The sequence below is a fragment of the Nilaparvata lugens genome, chromosome 4 (genome assembly GCF_014356525.2).
Source record: "Nilaparvata lugens isolate BPH chromosome 4, ASM1435652v1, whole genome shotgun sequence".
NCBI classification, from domain to species: domain Eukaryota; kingdom Metazoa; phylum Arthropoda; class Insecta; order Hemiptera; family Delphacidae; genus Nilaparvata; species Nilaparvata lugens.
This window is the reverse complement of record NC_052507.1, coordinates 59,859,426-59,865,425: the sequence shown is the minus strand read 5'-3', so window position 1 is coordinate 59,865,425 and position 6,000 is coordinate 59,859,426.

Sequence of the window (6,000 nt, the reverse complement as noted above, 5' to 3'; positions counted from 1 at the left end):
CTTCGGACGATAATTTAAAAGCCAGAGGACGTTAAGCGATTTTTCGCTGCTCCCCTCTATCGAATTCGGGGATCAATGGTTATTGCCATATAAAAATGAAAGTCATCAAATTATTTTTCGAATTCAATTTTTCCCCAATTTCATTGTTTATAGCCGACAACCGCGGATTGTTAAGCGTTTAGAGGATGTGTTCTAGAATGGCCGTAAATTGACATTGAAATTGATTGAATTGTGTGAAAAAAATGTGGTGGCCTGTGTCATCAGTGGTTGTTTGTCTTCGAATTTTGGGTATAGTCTAATTGGACAATTGACAGGTGGAATTCTATATATGTATTATTTAACATTCAATATTGTTTATTGAAAATTAAGATGGAAACACTCGTCTATATATCATAATGGTTTTTACATTTGTTTAAAGGTGTGATGAATAAAACTTCCAGAGAATAAAACGTCTCAACATTTTAGTAAAAATTTTAGACGGTAAAATATAATTGGAATGGTAGGATATCTTACTGAAAAAACTGTGTTTGATCAGAAATATTATATATTTATAATTATTACAGTCTCAATTACTTTCTTAACAGAAAACTGTTAACTTGAAAAAATGAATATATATTATCACAATGATACTTCGAGATCATGAAGTCTTTGCCTTATCTCCACGTGGCTGTTGAATAAAACAGTTTCTAAGTGATTAACAACCATTTATTCAATCATTCTCAAGAAATTAATGGGGAATCAACCTGAATGGTTAAGTTTTGCTACTGTTGCCAAATAACAAATAGAAAATTATATTTCTAGTTTTAAGCATATCACATTTTTTAATCTATATCTCATTTAAATTTATTATAGCCTGAAATTATACTTTAACTCGATTTCATCATAGAGAAACAATAGCATAAGTAGATATCCCATGGTATAGGGCGTTTATGTCGCAATTTTTACTGTTATCTCAAGCTGATAGTCCACGTAGTTCTTTCCTGTAAAACTTTATGACGCTGGTAGTCTCTCATATTGTGCCGTTCATACAATCTTACCCGGTCAAAACAGTAGAAATCGACAATAATCGAGAGTAATCGGCTTGAGATAACAGTAAAAGTTGCGACATAAACGCCCTATACCATGGGATATCTACTTACGCTATTGTTTCTCTATGATTTCATTTTCAAAGTGACCAAATCAAAATAATAGTTGCAGCACATTATTCATCCAAGATGACCAAGAAAGAGATCGTCTTTCAAGCTGTTATGTTGCTCATACTACAATATAAATAGATTCCACCTCTAGCTTTTGTATTTTTTTCAAGCTAAAATATAAATAGCTTCAGTTACATTTCTATGGTTCACGGGATGTCGGTAGCAAAATCCAGTATCCTCTGTTACAAACCCATTCCGTTTGCTATGGTTGAGGAGCTACAGAAGAGAAATCCCGTCTCCTTAGAGACCACAGTGACCCATCCGCCAGTGACGGATAACTTGGACATCCTTGTATACTGAACAGAACCGACGGACTTTACTACGAGAGAATTGTTCCGAACTTATAGGAGGTTATATCTATGTAGATTGAAGGTTCGCGGCAGATACCATTTATATGAATTCATAGGATATAGCTATGTATAAGGTCCGTTTTGCCCCCGGCCTAATGGCTTCTTGAAGTTACCGGACCATGCTTCGACAAAATTGCCAGATGAGCAGAATTGCGGTCATCTTAATTACATCTTACTCGCGACCATAATGGATTATCGATCCACTGCTCCCTTATTCAAAACTGCTCTATGATTGCTGTCTCTTCCCCATTTTGAGTCCCCACTAATCAAACCTCCATTCAAATTTGAACAAAGCAAAGTGACCCTTATATTTTCATATGGTCAGTAAAGTTTTGTCTTATATTATATATATTTCTGTCGCTCTATATATTTTTGCTCTGATTTATTTTTGAGATATTTGTTAATATATGTATCAAATTGTTTATGGTGTACGATTTATTTTTATTCCTCAATACTATAGGATAAGTTTTATATATATATATTTTTTAATAAATTATCAATATTATTGTGGAAGCTCGTATCTGGGCCTATAAAGATTTTTATGAGACTGTATCCTATTAAAAACCACGACCTGATTTTTATAATTATTAAAATATTTTCATGCTCTACCGATTGATGCCAAGCAGGAGGCTAATCGTTATTTAATTATAAAAAATAACGTGACAGCCTATATTGAGATATGCTTGAAAATATGTTATTGGAATTAATTGATGAAAATTTTGCAACAATATGTCTATCAAAGCCAGCAGCCAATGGAAAAGAAGACTCCTTGTGATCAGACCGTTATGATTCATGATCACTGTGGATTGATTACTTTCGACTCAACTCACTCTCTCTAGATGTGCGACATCGTGGAGAATACTCAACTTCCAACACTGCCAATAGGTGGCAGAACCTGTTGGAGTTCTCTCGGCTCTCTCCTGATTGGGCAGCAGTAAGCTAGCTCGGAATTCTGCCAGTAGACGGCAGCAGGTGCTGGGATATATTTTCAACTCTGCCTACTTCCTTGTCATTGATTACATTTTTTATTGTGAGTAATTCTAAACTCTGTCAATAGGTAGCAGGTGATATGTTCAGATAAAAGGGTTACCAATTTACTTTCCAAATCAATTAAGAGTCTTCACAAATTTTGGAAAAAGAAGAATAACTTCCTGCTCTCAGTTAACTTTAGACCTTTCATATGCTTTTATAGCATATAAAGAAATTTGATGAATAGTTCAATACTTAATTGATTTAAATGACTATTCAAATTAGTATAAAATAAGACTATATCAATTCCATTCTTATTCTGATCTCTCTCAATATTTCTATGTGAATTTTATACTCCCATTCCGTTTTGCTCCAGGAATCAAAAATGCACGTTCAATCATTATTACCAGCAAAATATATTAATAAAAAGCCATTAAGTTCCTCATCCTATAGAAAATAAATATCATAGTTACCATGGAGAATAAGCGCTTTCACATTATTTTAGAATGAGTGAGTTTCTGACTAATATTATTCTTCCATTACAAAATTTTCAAAAATACTATGTCAGGGGGCAAAACATATTCATAACCCAAATCTCTCTAGGAACCCAAAAATCGTTAATCCAGCCCTGTGCATATGAAAGAGTCGATAGATTACAAAATAAGACATCCAATGAGTGAGTAAGCCTATATCAGAGAGTGATTGTTCGAATGAGTCAGTAAAATTTTCGCTCCTGTGTACTGGATAAGTAACTGTACGAGAGAGTTAATAAATGATACAATGAATGAATGATTGAATAAGTGAGTACATGAGAGAGTGAATGAGGCATCACTGAGTGAGTGAGCTGACAAAATTGATGAAGACAGGATATAAGGCAGGTTTGAGCAAGGGGATGATGGATGACAGGCCTGTCACCAAACTTGTAGTCTTTTACTAATTGTTCGTAATTAACAACCTTGTGACTTTAACTTAGTTAAGTTTGCCTGCTTGACAAAGTCCTGACAGTCCCAAGGCGCGTCAGAACTTCTTCTCTCCCCCTTCTTCTACCCTCTAAGCCATCAAGCTTTCTCCTTCTACTCCTCCTCCTCTTCTCACTCCATTCCGACACCAAAAATTTCTCAACACCTTCCTTTCGCTATGCAGGGTTTCCTCCTGTATTTTTTCTGCTGGCGGTTAACTCGCTTTATTATGGAATTACCGCTCGTGTTTAATAGGAAGAGACGAGCGGCTGTGATGATTTTCTTCTCAATTAGTCGCTTCTTGAATATTCTTCATCCTAATCTGATGTCATGTTCAATTATGGCCGGCTCCTTGACTGGAATAAGAGCTTCACAAGATATTATATATTATACAGAAGCAAAAGAACATGCTGAGAATATTAATTAATATGACGTTAAAATGATAAGTGATTGTTGAGAAGTGATTAAGCCATAGATTTGAGAAGTCGTAGGATAAAAAGCGATATGCATAAATTACTAAAAAGAATATACTCAACGATAATATACAACACTGTTTCCAAAAGTATCGTGTAGGATTGCTTCATAGTGAAAAATAATACTCAATACAATAAAACAGAAATAAAATCCTATAGCACCCTTTATTTAAAAAAAAAAACTTTAAAATAGTTGAACAACTAGTTTCGGTGATATTACACCATCGTCAGGATATAATTTTTTTTTGTAACCTGACGATGGTGTATAATATCACCGAAACTAGTTGTTCAACTAGTTTTTTTTATAACCTGACGATGGTGTAATATCACCAAAACTAGTTGTTTAACTATTTAGAAGTTTTTTAAAAATAAAGGGTGCTATAAGATTTTATTTTGTTTTATTAATTGAAAAGTAGCCCATGTCAATAAGTGTTTTACTCAATACTCTTACAATATGCTGTCTTTCCCTTTCTTGATTTTCTCAGACAGCATCATTCATGTAATAGATTGCAAGCTTCAATAGTCGTGGCATGTTCAAACTGCTCAGTCACTCAGATCAAATAGTTGAAACTATAACTATAGATTTAGTTCATCTCTGGGTGAAACTAAAGTTGGATGTCTCAATGTCATGCTTCATTCGTCTCAAGTCCAATGCTCCTCTAGCTAACTTTAATGCTCAATGCTAATTCTAGTCTCAGCTCCATAGTCAGTTACATGATGATTTCAAAATTTGAATAAAACTGACTCGAGCTTCAAAGCTTTGTGTGAATCAATACGACTGTAAGAACATTACTAATGTCCCATAATTTCATCAAGTTTTATAATAACCACTGTATTGAACACTCATTTAGTAATAGGCTCAATGATTGATACTTCATTTCCAGAGCAAATTTGTTTCCCAGTATCCAATCATCAATTTGTTCAAATCGAAAGAAGAGGACATCCCCTAGCGTTTAAACAATCACCGGCTCAGAAGGTAATCAATTTACGGCAGCGGAATCGAAACAGCCGTACAATCTTGATGTTAATAATTATTGTTCCGTTCGCAACGGTCCCCCATAAATGTTCCACGTTGTAGTCCTCGACTAACAAGACTTTGGAGGGGTCCGCAATTCCCGCCATAAATCACGAAAACACGAACACGAAAAATGGAGACATTGACATGTTTGCCGGTATGTCTCGATCGGCGACTAATTCGTTTAGTTTCGGGTATGGGTAAGTCCCAGACGAGAATTGTCCCCGAAATTCTGGCATCGATCAAGTTGTTGCCGGACTTTTTGTTCATTATTAACTCAGCGTACCTTTCCCCAACGGCTTCAAGTCACATCTGCTGCAAAATGGGGTGCAACTCCAGCAGTATTCATCACTACTTCAACTCTTTCTCTCATCTCTCTCTCTTCCCCTCTCTCACACACAACCGTTTCTCTATCCTTTCCACAACAATCACCCATCGTCTCGTTCTGCGAGATTTTTTAATCAGATTTGATGTTAGGTACGTGTGTGTGCATTTCTCCCTCGACTTCAGGAGAAATGGGACATCCACCTGAAACCCTATTAAGTATCGGACTGATTGTTGTATAACAGGATAACCTTGTTAGATGTCGTGGTAGGGTGATGGCGGAGACAAAATGTTTTTCATTTGGTTTTGATGGTATTTTTTATGGCTAGAGGAGGGGGTTAGTATTGGGGAACTGTATTGAAAAAAAATCAAGTAGAGGAGTTAGTGGTAAGATGAATATGGCTGAGACAGATAATGAGTAAGAAGCATATAGGAAAATAGCACGATACTAAATTACGTTAATATCTACTGAATCGTAGTTAGACTGATCTTCATTCGACTACTATATTGAAATTTGTCATCTTCAACTCTAGAAGGCAGCCGTCAGTTCAAATTGAACAATCATGTCTTCAACGTAGGTACTTCTTTTTTATTTCTTATCAGACTAACAAACTTTCCAGCAGTTGTAAAATTTCAAGTTTCCAGCACAACCCACAACAATATCCAGCTCTGGAAGTAAGCTCAAATTTGACATATTTCTTTGTCCAGTTTTAT